This window comes from Hyla sarda, chromosome 2 (assembly GCF_029499605.1).
Source record: "Hyla sarda isolate aHylSar1 chromosome 2, aHylSar1.hap1, whole genome shotgun sequence".
Lineage (NCBI taxonomy): Eukaryota > Metazoa > Chordata > Amphibia > Anura > Hylidae > Hyla > Hyla sarda.
This window is the reverse complement of record NC_079190.1, coordinates 49145864-49164102: the sequence shown is the minus strand read 5'-3', so window position 1 is coordinate 49164102 and position 18239 is coordinate 49145864.

Sequence of the window (18239 nt, the reverse complement as noted above, 5' to 3'; positions counted from 1 at the left end):
GAGGCGGTGCAGAAGTTGGATGGCAATAGAGTCCTGATGGACCGGTTTATAGAGGGGGCACAGAATAAGTGGGACAAGGCCAAACTTAGGATGCTAGCGGTGCAATATCCTGCTATGGACTTCCCAGCTTTTAAAAGACTGGCAGTCAAGGTTATTGAGTCTGGGTCCCAGGTAGAGGAAGCTAGCATCCCTGTTTCAGAACCCCAGGTGGCCTTGCCCCAATTCTCGGCCCTGTCACAGCCTGTCCTTGCTACACCTCCCCCTAGTCCATGGACTGCTGACTTGCAAGACATAAAACAGGACATTGAACAATTAGCTAAGGCTTTCAAGGAAATGGCAGGCCGGTCAAACTCCCCAAGGCCTGCGCCCATTGTGGTAAAATTGGACACTGGAAGAGCCAATGCTGGCTAAACGGGCGTCCCCTGAGGGTCGAGGACCGCACCCCAGGAGTAACAGTGGAAGGTCCAGAATCAACTAACACCAAGAAGGGAATCTCTATGTATATTGCTCCTTGCTCTTATGTACAGGTGATAGTAGAGGGGGTCAAGCTGAAGGCTTTAATAGATACTGGTTCGCAGGTGTCCACAATTCCACAAGGGGTTTTCTACAGGTATTGGGGGCCTGAAAGGTTATGTGAACCTGGAGAGACAACATTTAGTGTGATTGCAGGGAACGGGAAACCAGTACCCAGGCATGGCTACTGGGAGCCCACAATACAGGTGGGGGAGCATATTTTAAAGCAAGGTGTAATTGTTACTAATGTTAATGACGAGGGTGCAGCGGAATTCATATTAGGCATGAACATTATGAGGCATTGTTTGATGACATTGTTAACTCACTTCATGCATCTCTCCCTCACATGTCACCACCAGGCCGGCGAGCCGCGCAACATCACCTCCAGATACTCCAAGTTGAGCGAAAGTTCGTGAATCATCAGGGTGAGACCTGTCGTGTAAGGATCCAAGACATGAGAGCTGTTACCCTGCAACCACAGACAGAGACAGTTATCTGGTGCCGCTCCTGACCTGGGGTGAAGAATCAGGATTATCAAGCACTCTTGGAGCCTACTCTGTTGGAAGACTACCCACTGGTGCGAGCGGCTAAGAGTCTGGTGACAGTAAGAAATGGAAGAGTTCCGGTGAGACTTGGTAATCTCTCTGAAGTCGCTTCGAGGCTACCTAAGTATACCCCGGTGGCCCGGCTGAATCGCTTGGACTCCAAGGACGTGGTCTCTAGGACGCAGGCTGCCCGACAAGGAACCGACAAGGACCCCATGGAACCCTGGTGGGCACAATTACAAAATGGGGATGGAGGAACTCCCGAGGAACAAGTGCAAGGGATCCTTCGAGTAGCCAAACAGTACCATGAAGCCTTCAGCAAGTTTCCCACTGACTTTGGCCGGACCACGATGATCCAGCATCGGATCCTTAATGGCGACAGACTCCCCATCAAAGAGAGTACCGCCTGGTGGCACCTGGAATGTATCAGACCATAAAGAAAATGTTGGAAGAGATGAAGGAGGCTGACGTGATTCAAGAAAGCCAAAGTCCTTGGGTGGCTCCTTTGGTTCTTGTGAAGAAGAAGGATGGAACTATCCGTTTTTGTGTGGATTATATAAAGTTAAAACAATGTGACCCACAAGGATGCCCATCCTCTTCCCAGAATTGAAGAATCTCTGACTGCGTTGGGATCTGCAGCCTATTTCTCTACGCTAGACTTGACTAGTGGGTACTGGCAAGTGCCAATGGCTGAGGAAGATAAGGAGAAGATGGCGTTTGTGACACCGATGGGACTCTTCGAGTTCAAAAGCATGCCCTTCGGGCTTTGTAATGCACCCGCCACTTTTCAACGCCTAATGGAACGATGTCTGGGGCACCTCAACTTTAAAAGTATCCTCCTGTACTTGGATGATGTCATTGTTTATTCTCGAACGTATCAGGAACATTTGGACCACCTTAAAGAAGTCTTCCAGGACCTTATACAGCACAAATTGGAAGTCAAGCCTTCCAAGTGTCATCTGTTGAAACCCCCAAGTGCACTATCTGGGACATGTCGTAAGTGCCGAAGGTGTCCAACCTGATCCAGATAAAATAAGTGCCGTGAGGGATTGGCCTACACCCAAGACAGTGCGGGACGTCCGTAGTTTTGTAGGATTTGCCGGCTACTACCGATGTTTCATCCCACACGTTGAACAAATTGCCGGTCCTCTGACTGCACTATTGAGAGGTACTGCCAAGGAGAATTATAACGGGAGGCTCCCAATACAGTGGGCTGAAGATCAAGAACCTGCCTTCCGAGCCTTGAAGTATCTTCTCACAGAACCCCCTATCTTGGCATACCCTGACTACGGTCATCTGTTCCGCTTATATACCGACGCCAGTTTCGAAGGTCTGAGAGCTGTCTTATCTCAGATACAAGATGGTTAAGAGAGAGTAATAGCCTACGCTAGCCGACATCTTCGAGGCGCGGATAGGAACGATGCCAACTACAGCTCTTTCAAGTTAGAGCTCCTGGCCCTGGTCTGGGCCATTACTGAAAAAGGATTACCTGGCAGCCACTCCCTTCACAGTCTATACGGACAACAATCCCTTGGCCCGCTTGAACAATGCTAAGTTGGGGGCTATTTAGCAACGCTGGGCCTCCCGGTTGGCCAATTACAACTTTATCATTAAGTACTGCAGTGGGAAATCCAATGTTAATGCAGATGCTCTCTCACGTATGGCTCCAGGTGAAGCACCCCCTGTGGAGGATGAATGAAGAGATGTGGAGAACGCACCCTTCTACCAGCGGTTCGTGAGCCAGAATGCTCTAGCTGCCCAAGAGGGTGACGAACCTTGACCTCTCAAAGTCCGTGAAGATCTATACACCTGGAAGACTCTTCAGGATGAGAGTCGGGTCATAGGGGACCTCTTGGACTATTGCCTCCACAAGAAGATACCCACTCGACTCCACAAACAGCAAGGGGACTTTGAGTTGAAGCGGCTATGGCGACAGAGAAATCGCCTATTCCTCCACAATGGACTGCTATACAGAAACTCCCTGGACCCGGTGTCTGGAGAACATTTGCACCAAATTTTAGTCCCAAGAAGAGATGCAGCCATGGTCCTTAATGCATATCACGACCAGTCAGGGCATTTCGGGGGAGGCCACTGTCCGGAGAAGATTTTATTGGATAGGAATGCGGGGAGATATTGAGAAGTGGTATGCTGAATGCACTGTGTGCAATGTCATCCGTAACCCTCGTAAAGATGCAAGACTACCCTTGCACCCCATCCACACTGAGAGGCCTAACCAAATGGTTGCTCTGGACCACGTGAAACTGACTCCCACTCGATCTGGCTACTGCTATGCCCTGACCATGGTGGATCACTATTCTAAGTGGGTGGTTGCTGTTCCCGTCAAGGATCTGACCGCCAAGACGGTGGCTCAACTCTTTTACAGTCACTGGATACAGCCTTTGGGGTGTCCCGAATCAGTCCTTACGGACCGAGGAACATCATTCGCAGCTCAGTTGTTTCAAGAACTCTGCCAGCTGCATGAATGCAAGAAGCTCCGAACGACAGCCTACCATCCTCAAGGGAATGGGCTCTGTGAAAGAATCAACCAGGTGTTCATCCAGATGCTCAGAGCAGCCTCTGTCTCGAAACACAAAGAGTGACCCCGATTACTGCCCGAGCTACTGGAAATCTACAACAACACTATCCATTGCTCTACAGGGTATACTCCCTTCTTTCTGATTATGGGCTGACATGGTCAATTACCGAAGGACAGAACCTTTGGGTTGCAGGCCCCTTTCAACAACTCCCCTCAAGTCTCACAGGACTGGGTCTCTGAACATCTAAGGAGGATCGAAGAGGCCTGAGACATTGTGGAGAAGAAAATGGGCGAGGCCCAGGACCGACAGCAAAGAGACTATAATCGGCATGCCTCAGCTCAGCCCTTGCAGCTCGGAGACAAGGTGTGGCTCAGGAAGTTCCCCAGGACTCATAAGCTAGATTCTCTATGGGAGACAGAACCCTATACTGTTACTGCAATGCCCTATCCCGACACGGATGTGTATGAGATACAGAAAGAAGGGTTTGAGCCACAGGTGGTCCACAGAAACAGGATAAAGGCGTGCCTGAAAAGAAGATTTGCCTGGGCCACCTCCTCCTACTCCTCCTCCGGCCAGGCCAGTGAGAAAATACGTGCCAGGAGAAGGAATTCATCCCACCATGGATGTTCCCTTGTTCTCCTTGCAACAGCCTGTCATGTATTGGAGTATGCCATGTCCAGCTGCAGTCCAGCCGCCCCTAGTTGGTCCAGCTGCAGTCCAGCCGCCCCTAGTTGCTCCACCTAGCCAGCCACCACTAGTCGTTCCACCTAGCCAGCCACCACTAGTTGCTCCACCCAGCCAGCTGCAACCAGTCGCTCCAGTTAGCACCAGAACCTCTCCCGTGGCCGCTCCCAGTCCTGCAGGATCTCCTCCACCTAACTTTAGGAAATCTCCCAGTCCAACCGAAGATGCTGCTTCTGCTTCCAGCCCTCAAGCTGGTTCCTCGGGGACTGAAGTTTCCTCAGAACTGTCACTTGAAGAGACTCCTGCCAGCCGCGAGGTGATGTTGCGACGGTCTCAATGGTCAACTCAGGGTAAACTGCCCTTAAGATGCCAAGACTGATCTTCCAAATAGTATCTGTACACATAGTACATCACATAAATCACTTAAAATGTACTTATCTCATTCTAACCTAGTACACCAAAGTAAAATATATCTCACATTAAGAGAAAAAAAAAAACAACACTTTAGGAATTGTAGCCTAATTCATTATCCAATTCCTGCCACTGTTATGTACACTAATTTCTCTTTTCTCTACGTGTGTGAGATGCCCTGCCCGGCGAGCAGGTGCTCTTGCGAGCAAAAAAATTGATGCACGTATTTATTAAAGGTAACCTAGGTAAGGTTATACTGTTGTGTTCTAGGAGTAAGAGTGTGTAGCCAATAGACCTTAGTAGCTAGCTTATTGGTAGAAAGCCTCAGGCAAGCCAATATAACTTTCGTGTACAAGCAGGTAACTTAAATGGTGAAAAGAAAATTTCTAGTTAGATATAAAAATGTCTAGTGAGATATAAAAATGTTTAGTGAGATATAAAAATGTCTAGAAAGCTTGAGAAATGTTTTAGAGAGCATTAGAAATGTCTAGGAAGCTTAAGAAATGTCTAGAGAGCTTCATAAATGTATAGAAATCTTTAAATTGTCTAGTGAGATAATGCTAGTCAGAGAAAATACAAAGTTTTGTCCGGATGTATATAATGCATGATCAATTTAACCTTAGTCCTAGTTCCTCTGCCTTAGGGGACAGGCGTCGGGGTCGACTTGTTTTAACCCCTACAGGACCCATGACGTAACGGTACGTCCCGACACCCTGGGTCTAAAGGACCAAGGACGTACATTTACGTCATGGGCAGATCTGGTCCCCGCCGTGCGCCGGGCGGGGATCGGACCGGGATGCCTGCTGAAATCATTCAGCAGGCATCCCGTGCAAATACCCAGGGGGGTCATTAGACCCCCCCATGTCGGAGATCGCCGCAAATCGCATGTGAATTGACACATGCGATTTGCGGCTATTCCGGCGATGCGGGTCACGTGCGACCCGCTGACCCGGAGATACAAGGTGATCGGGGGTGTATGATACACCCCCTATCACCCACTGTATCTATGGGGAGGTGGCGATTTCGCCCCCTCCCCCCCCCCAGGATCGCTGCTATTGGCTGGACGATCGTCCAGCCAATAGCAGCCGGCAGGGGAGGGGTTAACAGCATCTTCCCGCAGCTTCCGCCGCTGGCTGAGTTCAGTCAGCGGTCAGAGCTGCTGGAGGAAGACAGAGACCCCCCCTCTGCCAAGATCGGACCCCCAGAGAAGAAAAGAAGCCCCCCCCATAGATCAGGGAAAGCATACAGCCCAGGGAAAGGTAGGGTAAATAGTAAAAAATAAAGTTCAAAAAAGTTTTTTTTTAAATTCCCCCCCCCTGAACCCCTAATTGGTCCCCAAGGGTCTTCTGCAGTTTTTCAGTGTGACCTGGGCCCTATTAGGGGTTCAGGGCACTGCATTAGCGCCCCCCCATTTTTTTTTTGGGCTGCAGCATTTTTTCCCCCCCATATAACGGTGTGTGATTTCTAATCACACACCGTTATATATAGTATACACCAAGCACACACATTACATAACCCCCCCACACACACACACACACTACCCTCCCCCCCCCGCCACCCCCCCCCCCCACCACCGTAGAAAAAAAGGCGATGGCTCGCCGGGCATTTTCGGTAGCGGAAGCTTACGCTTTTCTTGCCTCCGACTCCGAATCTGTCAGTGAGGACGATGAAGATCCAACATTTCTGTGTTCTTCATCGTCCTCCTCATCATCTAGTACTGATGATGAGCCCCCTGCACGGCAGCGGAGACGCCGCCAGGCGAGGCCACGCACCCCCCATGATAGTGGCCCAGTGGCTGGCACTAGTGCGAGTGGTGATGCCGCTCGTACTAGGAGTCCGACCCCCCCAGACAAGTTTACCGGAGCCCCCTTCCGGTGAACCTGTCTGGAGACCCCCAGAGGGTTATCAGCCACGGGTTCCGGAGTTTGTTGGCGACTCCAGAATCCGGATTGACAATTCTGGATTCACTGAAATTGACTATTTCAGTTATTTTTTCAGTGACAGTTTTGTCAATCACATGGTGGAGCAGACGAATCTGTACGCCAGGCAGTTCATCGCCCACCACCCTGATTCTTTTTTGGCCAGGTCCAATGAATGGTGCGCCATTGATGCAGCAGAAATGAGGACATTTGGGGGCCTCTTGTTGCATATGGGCCTGGTCAAAAAACCAAGTGTCAGACAGTACTGGAGCGGGGACATCCTCTACCAGACCCCGCTTTACAGTATGGTCATGGCACGGAGGCGGTTCGAGGCCATTTGGAAATGCCTGCATTATGCAGATAATGCGGCATGTCCACCCCAAGGTGATCCCGCCAATGACCGGCTTTACAAAGTGAGGCCGGTCATCGATCACTTAGGGGCCAAATTTTTGGAGGCCTATGTACCCCTCAGGGAGCTCTCGGTTGATGAGTCTCTTATCAGTTTTAAGGGGAGACTCATCTTCCGCCAGTATATTCCCTCGAAGCGGGCGCGGTATGGCGTGAAGCTCTATAAACTTTGTGAGAGTACCTCCGGGTACACTCTCAAGTTTAGAGTGTATGAGGGACGAGATTCCCGTATTGAACCCCCAGATTGTTCCCCCACTCTGGGTGTTAGCGGGAAAATCGTTTGGGAGCTTGTGCACCCATTGCTGGATAAGGGTTACCACGAGTACGTGGACAACTTTTTTACCAGCATCCCTCTCTTCACATCCCTTGCCGCCAGATCCACGTTGGCTTGTGGGACCGTGCGGAAAAACCAGAGAGGCCTCCCTCTAAATTTTGTTAAGACACCTATTCCCAAGGGTGAGTCCCGTGCCCTTGCCCATGAAAACCTGTTGCTGGTCAAGTTTAAGGATAAGAGGGATGTCCTTATGCTGACCACTATTCATGGCAACAGCAGCTCACCTGTCCCTGTGCGAGGTACCACAACACCGGTCCTCAAGCCCGATTGTATTCTGGACTACAATCGGTATATGGGGGGAGTTGATCTTTCTGATCAAGTCCTCAAGCCATATAACGCCATGCGGAAAACACGGGTATGGTACAAGAAAGTTGCGGTCTACATGGTACAGGTTGCCATGTACAACTCTTTTGTACTGTCCCAGTATGCTGGCAACACAGGGACATACCTTCAGTTCCAAGAAGAAGTCCTAAAGGTCCTGATCTTTGGCGACCGGGAAAGAGCAGGCCGGACTTCCCAAGGAACTGAAGTAATAGGTGCCAGGATCGTCCCAGGCCAACACTTTCCAGGTGAGGTTCCCCACACTGGAAAGAAGGGACGAGCCCAGAAAAGATGCAGAGTGTGTTACAAGAGGGGGATACGGAAGGATACCACCACTCAATGTGACACTTGCCCAGATAATCCGGGCCTCTGCATTAAGGATTGTTTCAGGGAGTATCACACTTCCATGGAGTTCAAAATTTTTCCTCTTCATTTAAATTTTCCACAATTTGACCCAAATGTACCAAGTCCAGAGTACATTCCAAGTTTTAACCCCATAAAACCACTAAATTGCCCCAAAAAATATTTAATCCAAAAAAAAAAAAACTGATAGGACCTCTGGGGGTATTTTTTATAAAAAATGGGTCATGGGTCACTGAGTCACTATCATCGGGGACTTTTTATGTTGCCTCAAATGCGCAGCGCTCTCTCCACCTGAGCGGGTGCGCATTTGAGGCAACAAGTTAGGGACGGCCACACATATCACATTCCAGAATGATGATTCAGAGTATAGGGTTTGGGGCGGGCATATTTTTTTGTTTTGGCTGTGCTCTGGGTCATCATTCTGGGAACATAATCTGTTTTATAATTTTATGTCCCACTGTACCCCATTTTAGTTAGTGTACCCCAGTTATTTACCCCATGTAATGCCCCTTGAGGGGGGGTCCCACTGTTCTGGCTCCGTAGGAGAAAGCCAAAGCTCAAGGACCCTGACTGATCTCCGGCACCTCTGAGACCGGTGTGCACGCTGTTTACGCCCAGACTTGAGGTATGTACTTACTCCAAAGAAATGTATTTACACATTTACAATGACATTTTCTCCTTTTACCACTTTTTAGTGTAAAAAAAAAAAATTTTTCATTTTCACATCCCACTTCATGAATATTTATCAAACACCTGTGGGGTGTTAAGGCTCTCTGTACCCCTTGTTATGTTCCTTGAGGGGTGCAGTTTCCAAAATGGTATACCATGTGTTTATTTTTTGCTGTCCTGGCACCATAGGGGCTTCCTAAATGCGACATGTCCCCCCCCCATTTCAGCAATATTTGCAAATGTGACTCCTTCTCTTCTGAGCATTGTGGCGCTCCTGCAGTGCATTTGACGTCCACTTATGGGGTACTTCCATACTCAGAAGAGATGGGGTTACAAATTTGGGGGGGTATTTTCTGCTATTAATCCTTGCAAAAATGTGAAATTTGGGGGGGAAACACACATTTTAGTGAATTTTTTTTTTTTTTTACATATGCAAAAGTCGTGAAACCCCTGTGGGGTATTAAGGCTCACTTTATTCCTTGTTACGTTCCTCAAGGAGTCTAGTTTTCAAAATGGTATGCCATGTGTTTGTTTGTTTTTTTGCTGTTCTGGAACCATAGGGGCTCCCTAAATGCGACATGCCCCCCGAGCAAAATTTGCTCTCAAAAAGCCAAATATGACTCCTTCTCTTCTGAGCATTGTAGTTTGCCCATAGTGCACTTCAGGTCAACTTATGGGGTACCTCCATACTCAGAAGAGATGGGGTTACACATTTTGGGGGGTATTTTCTGCTATTAACCCTTGCAAAAATGTGAAATTTGGGGGGAAACACACATTTTGGTGAAAACAATTTTTTTTTTTTACATATGCAAAAGTCGTGAAACCCCTGTGGGGTATTAAGGCTCACTTTATTCCTTGTTACGTTCCTCAAGGGGTCTAGTTTCCAAAATGGTATACCATATGTTTTTTTTTTTGCTGTTCTGGCCCCATAGGGGCTTCCTAAATGCGACATGCCCCCCAAAAACCATTTCAGAAAAACGTACTCTCCAAAATCCCCTTGTCGCTCCTTCGCTTCTGAGCCCTCTACTGTGCCCGCCGAACACTTTACATAGACATATGAGGTATGTGCTTACTCGAGAGAAATTGGGCTACAAATATAAGTATAAATTTTCTCCTTTTACCCCTTGTAAAAATTCAAAAATTGGGTCTATAAGAACATGCGAGTGTAAAAAATGAAGATTGTGAATTTTCTCCTTCACTTTGCTGCTATTCCTGTGAAACACCTAAAGGGTTAAAACGCTGACTGAATGTTATTTTGAATACTTTGGGGGGTATTTCTAATATGAAGACCCTTCAAATCCACTTCAAACCTGAACTGGTCCCTGAAAAATAGTGAGTTTTAAAATTTTGTGAAAAATTGGAAAATTGCTGCTGAACTTTGAAGCCCTCTGGTGTCTTCCAAAAGTAAAAACACGCCAATGTTATGATGCAAACATAAAGTAGACATATTGGAAATGTGAATAAAATTTTTTTTTAGTTGGAATATCCATTTACCTTACAAGCAGAGAGCTTCAAAGTTAGAAAAATACAAAATTTTTTCATCAAATTTTGGGATTTTTCACCAAGAAAGGATGCAAGTTACCATAAAATGTTATCACTATGTTAAAGTAGAATATGTCCCGAAAAAACTATCTCGGAATCAGAATGATAACTAAAAGCATTCCAGTTATTAATGTTTAAAGTGACAGTGGTCAGATGTGCAAAAAGCGCTCTGGTCCTGAGGTGTAAAATGGCATGGTCCTTAATGGGTTAAGTAAGGGGGTTTGTGGTGTCTTGGTACCGTATTGCATACCGTACCTTGGTTAGGGGTCCCCAAAGTCAGAGTTCCTAGTAACTGTGGGGTTCCGCTTCTTTAGTCATCCCCTAGTCACCCCTCATATAGTTAATATATTGCTAAAATAAATGTAAATACTGTATAGAAAGTGTATACTTACCTTGCATAGCGTCGCAGGACCTGCATGTCATGTGACTGTGGTTTAGTCTCTATGGTAGGTAAAAGGACCTTTGGAGGTTCTGGGTCATGTGATACCCACAATACCTTGTAAAGCTGATTGACAGATGGTGGAGACCAATCCTAAAACGGCCAGCCCCTGCCCATATAAGGGAGCTGCAGCTAATAGACGCTCTCTTGTTCCTGAGCTGCAAAGCAAGCAGCATCTCTTTCCTCGTGGGCTGCTGATGAGTAAAGATCTGCGCAGCTGTCATCGGCAACCACTGGGCCAAAGCCTGCCGGCCTCGGATCGAATCAAACATTGAGTTCTTACAAACTTCCCCGCTACTTCTAGCAAGGACCCTGGACCTAAACATAACCCTAAATCCAGCAGATCTGCGCATACTAAATCCTACTAAGCTAAAGAACTTACAAAATTCCCAACCATACGTCAATCTCAGCTAAGCTGTACATAGACTTTGTTATAAAGACTGTTCCTGTATGCGCATGTTACAGAAAATCTTCAGTAAAGTTTACGCAAATTTTCAGCAAAGCTCTGGTTGTGGACAATACTTTATTCTGCATCTACCTATTGCTCTTGGGAAGGGTGGCGATAGGCCAAGCCATACAGCATTTAACCCTCACCCTAGCGTCATGACTGACAAGAGTTAATTATAACCGTGATATACCTCACAGCAACACCCCAACTGTCATACACCCCCCCAAGGCACCACACATTAGAAAAAATAACTGAAATTAGTCACTTCCTATAACCATCAATAAGCTTCTTACACCTCTCAGCCGGAATGTTGGACCACTCTTGCAAACTGCTCCAGGTCTCTCTTATTGGAAGGGTGCCTTTTCCCAACAGCAATTTTAAGATCTCCCCATAGGTGTTCAATAGGATTTACCATATTTTTCGCCATATAAGCCGCTCCGGCATATAAGACACACCCAATTTTAAAGGGTGAAAATCTAGAAAAAAAAGATTCTGAATCTTCAACCTGCGGACTTCCAGATGTTGCAAAACTACAACTCCCAGCAAGCCAGGAGTTGCAGTTTTGCAACATCTGGAGGTCCGCAGGTTGAAGACCACTGGTATAGGAGGTAATACTCACGTGTCCCCACCGCTCCGGACCCGTCACCGCTGCCCTGGATGTCGCCCTCCATCACTGTCGCCGCGTCCCCGGGGTGTCCCCGTCGCTGCTGCCTGGTATCCTCGCTCTCCGTCGCCATCATCACATCGCTACGCACGCCGCTCCTATTGGATGAAGGGACGGCATGCGTGACAACGTGATGACAACGAAGGAGAGCGCCGGCCATGCAGGGGATCCTGGCACGGAGCAGACACCGAGGAGGCAGGTAAGGTCCCTCCCGGTGTCCTGTAAGCTGTTCGGGACACTGCGATTTCACCGTGGCAGTCCCTAACAGCGCGACTGAGCAGCCGGGTTAGTGTCACTTTCGCATCAGACGTGGCGGTCAGCTTTGATCGCCCTGTCTGAAGGGTTAATACAGGGCATCACCGCGATCGGTGATGTCCTGTATTAGCCACGGGTCCCAGCCATTGATGGCCGCAGGGACTGCCGCCATAGGACAGGGTTTAATGTGAATTTGCCGTATAAGATGCACCAACTCCCCCAGTTTTGGGGAAGAAAAAGTGCGTCTTATATGGCGAAAAATGCGGTAGATCTGGACTCATTGCTGCCACTTCAGAACTCTCCAGCACTTTGTTGCCATCCATTTCTGGGGGCTTTTTGACATATATTTGGGGTCATTGTCCTGCTGTAAGACCCAAGATCTCAGATGCAAACCCAGCTTTCTGACACTGGGCTGTACAGTGCGACCCAGAATCCATTGCTAATCCTCAGATTTCATGATGCCTTGTACACATTCAAGGCACCCAGGGCCAGAGGCAGCAAAACAACCCCAAAACATCATTGAACCTCCACCATATTTCACTGTAGGTACTGTGTTCTTTTCTTTGTAGGCCTTATTCTGTTTTCAGTAAACAGTAGAATGATGTGCATTACCAAAAAGCTTTATCTTGGTCTCATCTGTCCACAAGACATTTTCCCAGAAGGATTTTGGCTTAATAAAGTTCATTTTGGCAAAATGTAATCTTGCTTTTTTATGTCTCTGTGTTAGCAGTTGGGTCCTCCTGGGTCTCCTGCTATAGCATTTCATTTAACTTCTTAAGGACATGTGCCGTAAATGTACGGCGCTGGATAGCATCACTTAGTGCACAGCGCCGTATGCTTATGGCGCAGCTGTGACACGAGTGCAGGAGCTGGACTAACCTTGAAATTGTTGATATTTTTCCACAATTTTGGTTCTCAAGTCCTCAGACAGTTCTCTTCTCCTCTTTCTGTTGTCCATGCTTAGTGTGGCACACACAGACACACAATGCAAAGACTAAGTGAACTTCTCTCCTTTTTATCTGTTTCAGGTGTGATTTTTATATTGCCCACACCTGTACTGGCCCCAGGTGAGTTTAAAGGTGACTTTCAAAATTGTGGAAAAATGATATTGTTTCATGCATGTGATATGCATGAAACAATATCATTTTTCCACAATTTTGAAAGTGTGCCAATAATTTTGTCCAGCTCATTTTTGGAGTTTGGTGACATTATGAATAATTTGCTTTTTTTCCTCCTTTTTTAGTTTAGTTCCAATACACACAAAGGGAGTAAACATGTGTATAGCAAAACATGTGTTACTGCAATCCTTTTCTGTGAGAAACACTTCATTTTCTAGAAAAATTTCAGGAGTGCCAACACTTACGGCCATGACTGTATCATCTATCTATCTATCTATCTATCTATATATATATATATATATATATATAAAACTCAACGTGTGTGTGTGTGTGTGTGTGTGTATGTGTGTATGTGTGTATGTTCCAGCATCACGTCCAAACGGCTAAAGATATTAACATGAAACTTGGCACACATGTTACTTATATAGGATAGGATAGGTGATTTAACCCTTACTCACCCCCATTTGCCAGGGTCAGGGTTTTTGTTTAAAGTCCCATACAAGTCAATGGGAAATACATTGTTACGCCGAGCGCTCCGGGTCCCCGTTCCTCCCCGGAGCGCTCGCCTCATCCTCGTTACTGCAGCGCCCCGGTCAGATCCACTGACCGGGTGCGCTGCGATACTGCCTCCAGCCGGGATGCGATTCGCGATGCGGGTGGCGCCCGCTCGCGATGCGCACCCCGGCTCCCGTACCTGACTCGCTCTCCGTCGGTCCTGTCCCGGCGCGCGCGGCCCCGCTCCCTAGGGCGCGCGCGCGCCGGGTCTCTGCGATTTAAAGGGCCACTGCGCCGCTGATTGGCGCAGTGGTTCTAATTAGTGTGTTCACCTGTGCACTCCATATATATACCTCACTTCCCCTGCACTCCCTCGCCGGATCTTGTTGCCCTTGTGCCTAGTGAAAGCGTTCCCTTGTTTGTTCCTAGCCTGTGTTCCAGACCTCCTGCCGTTGCCCCTGACTACGATCCTTGCTGCCTGCCCCGACCTTCTGCTACGTCCGACCTTGCTTCTGTCTACTCCCTTGTACCGCGCCTATCTTCAGCAGTCAGAGAGGTTGAGCCGTTGCTAGTGGATACGACCTGGTCACTACCGCCGCAGCAAGACCATCCCGCTTTGCGGCGGGCTCTGGTGAATACCAGTAGTGACTTAGAACCGATCCACTAGCACGGTCCACGCCAATCCCTCTCTGGCACAGAGGATCCACCTCCTGCCAGCCGGCATCGTGACATACATGTTACTGCATAACTTCCAAACGGCTGGAGATATTTCGATAATACTTGGTCACATGTTACTTATATGTCCACTTAAAATATAGGATAGTTAATTTAACCCTTAACTACCCCCATTTGTGAGGGTTGGGGTTTTTGTTTAAAGTCTCATGCAAATCAATGGGAAAATGTATGTTCCCACATAACTTCCGTACGGCTGGAGATATTTCAATAACTGGTACACATATTACAGGTCAGGATAGGAGGTCGGCATAGGAGGACCGGGATAGGAGGACCGGGATAGGAGGACCGGGATAGGAGGACCGGGATAGGAGGACGGGATAGGAGTTCGGCATAGGAGGACGGGATAGGAGGACGGGATAGGAGGTCGTGATAGGAGGTCGTGATAGGAGGTCGTGATAGGAGGACGGGATAGGAGGACGGGATAGGAGGACGGGATAGGAGGACGGGATAGGAGGACGGGATAGGAGGTCGTGATAGGAGGTCGTGATAGGAGGTCGTGATAGGAGGACGGGATAGGAGGACGGGATAGGAGGACGGGAAAGGAGGACGGGATAGGAGGACGGGAAAGGAGGTCGAGATAGGAGGACGGGAAAGGAGGTCGAGATAGGAAGACGGGAAAGGAGGTCGAGATAGGAGGACGGGATAGGAGGACGGGATAGGAGGACGGGATAGGAGGACGGGATAGGAGGACGGGATAGGAGGTCGGGATAGGAGGTCGGGATAGGAGGTCGGGATACGATGACTGGATAGGAGGTCGGAATATGAAGTCAAAAGCTTCCTCCTTTGTTTATTTTCCTCCCCAACAGGGGTTAGGAAGGAAAAACCGGGCAACGCCGGGTACTCAGCTAGTATATGTATGTGTGTATGTATATATATATATATATATATAACTCAACGTGTGTATGTATGTGTGTATGTTCCAGCATCACGTCCAAACGGCTAAAGATATTAACATGAAACTTGTCACACATGTTACTTATATGTCATCAACAAACATAAGATAGGTTATTTAACCCTTACCCACCCCCATTTGCCAGGGGCGGAGTTTGTTTAAAGTCCCATACAAGTCAATGGGAAATAAATGTTACTGCATAACTTCCAAACGGCTGGAGATATTTCCATAATACTTGGTCACATGTTACTTATATGTCCACTTAAAATATAGGATAGTTAATTTGACCCTTAACTACCCCCTTTTGTGAGGAGAAATGTGTCTTCCCCCATAAATTCCGTACGGCTTGAGATATTTCAATACCTGGTACACATATTACGGGTCGGGATAGGAGGTCGGGATATGAGGACGGGATAGGAGGACTGGAGGACTGGGTAGGAGGACGGGATAGGAGGACGGGATAGGAGGTTGAGATAGGAGGTTGGGATAGATGGACGGGATAGGAGGTCGGGATAGTAGGTCAAGATAGGAGGTCGAGATAGGAGCACGGAATATGAGGACAGGATAGGAGGTCAGGATAGGAGGTTCGAGATAGGAGGTTGGGATTAGATGGATGGGATAGGAGGTCGAGATAGGAGGTCGAGATAGGAGGACGGGATAGGAGGTCGGGATAGGAGGTCGGGATATGAGGACGGGATGTGAGGACGGGATGTGAGGATGGGATATAAGGTCGGGATATGATGACATGATAGGAGGTCGGGATGTGAGGACAGGATATGGGGTTGGGATATGACAACAATATATGAGGACGGGATATAAAGTCGAAACCTTCCTCCTCTGTTTATTTTCCTCCCCAACAAGGATTAGGAAGGAAAAACCGGGCAACGCTGGGTACTCAGCTAGTATATATATATATATATATATATATAAAACGCAACGTGTGTGTGTGTATGTATGTATGTTTATGTGTATGTTCCAGCATCACGTTCAAACGGCTAAAGATATTAACATGAAACTTGGCACACATGTTACTTATATGTCAACAACAAACATAGGATAGGTAATTTAACCCTTACCCACCCCCATTTGCCAGGGTCGGGGTTTTTGTTTAAAGTGCCATACAAGTCTATGGGAAATATATGTTACTGCATAACTTCCAAATGGCTGGAGATATTTCAATACCTGGTACACATATTATGGGTCGGGATATGAGGACGGGATAGGAAGTCGGGATAGGAGGACGAGATAGGAGGACGGGATAGGAGGACGGGATAGGAGGACGGGATAGGAGGTCGGGATAGGAGGTCGAGATAGGAGGTCGAGATAGGAGGACGGGAAAGGAGGACAGGATAGGAGGTCAAGATTGGAGGTCGGGATAGGAGGTCGGGATATGGGGTTAGGATATGACACCAATATATGAGGACGGGATATGAAGTAAAAAGTTTCCTCTGTTGATTTTCCTCGACAACAAGGATTAGGAAGGAAAAACAGGTACTCAGCTAGTACATACATATATTTGCAGAAAAGATAAACTGCAGCACTCCAAAAAGGTTGAAATGGGGAAAAAAATTTGTATTTATTCCATCCAATAAGATGCAACGTTTCAGTCACCCAGTGCGGCCATTTTCAAGCTTTCAAGCTGGGTGACCGAAACGTTGCATCTTATTGGATGGAATAAATAAATAAAAATTTAACCATTTCAACCTTTTTTAGTGCTGTGATTTATCTTTTTTGTGCTTTGACTTGGCCTGGGACCCGGCTGTGTGACTGCTTGTCCCTAAAAAATTAAGATTTTGAACTTTCGTGGAAAATTTGAAAAATTTTTCATAATATTATAAACCTCCTAATGTCATAAAAAAGAATGTTTAACAAATGATGCCAGCATAAAGTAGACATGTTGTGGATGTGAATTAATAACTAAATTTATTCGGCATGACTATTTCTCTTACAAGTAGAACGTTTCAAACATAGAGAAATGAAAATTTTTCCTATTTTTCACAATATTTTAGAGTTTTTCACAAAAATCACTTCATGTATCAACAAAAATTTACCACTAATATAAAGTACAATGGGGGAGATTTATCAAAGGATTTAGACTGTTTTTTCCTGTCTAAATTTGTCGCACAGAAAGTCGCAGTCTAAATATGTGTGACTTTTCTGCGACTTTTGCTGTAGAGGATTTTTAGAACATGATGCATGCAAGTCAATTTTAGACGAAAATGCATTGGTGCTGAATTTATCAAGTGCGACTTTTGTGCGACAAGTCGCATCTGCCCAAAATACGCTGAAATGTCAGACCATGTTGGAGCAGGTCTAAATGCAGTTTAAGCTGTAGACCCTGAAGTCTGAGCACAGAATTTATCAAGGGCTGTGAGACCTTTGATAAATTAGCAGCACAATAGACAGGAGACTACCACATACGCTGGTCTATAAGCATACCCAGAATAGACTAGATTAGGAAATGTCCCCCAATATGTCTTGAAAAAACAATCTCTGAAACACAATGAGGGACATTTCCTAATCTAGTCTATTCTGGGTATGCTTATAGACCAGCGTATGTGGTAGTCTCCTGTCTATTGTGCTCCTAATTTATCAAAGGTCTCACAGCCCTTGATAAATTCTGTGCTCAGACTTCAGGGTCTACAGCTTAAACTGCATTTAGACCTGCTCCAACATGGTCTGACATTTCAGCGTATTTTGGGCAGATGCGACTTGTCGCACAAAAGTCGCACTTGATAAATTCAGCACCAATGCATTTTCCAAAATAGACTTGCATGCATCATGTTCTAAAAATCCTCCACAGCAAAAGTCGCAGAAAAGTCGCACATATTTAGACTGCGACTTTCTGTGCGACAAATTTAGACAGGAAAAACCAGTCTAAATCCTTTGATAAATCTCCCCCTTTGTCAGGTAAAAGCGTTCTAAAGTTATTACCACTTAAAGAGAC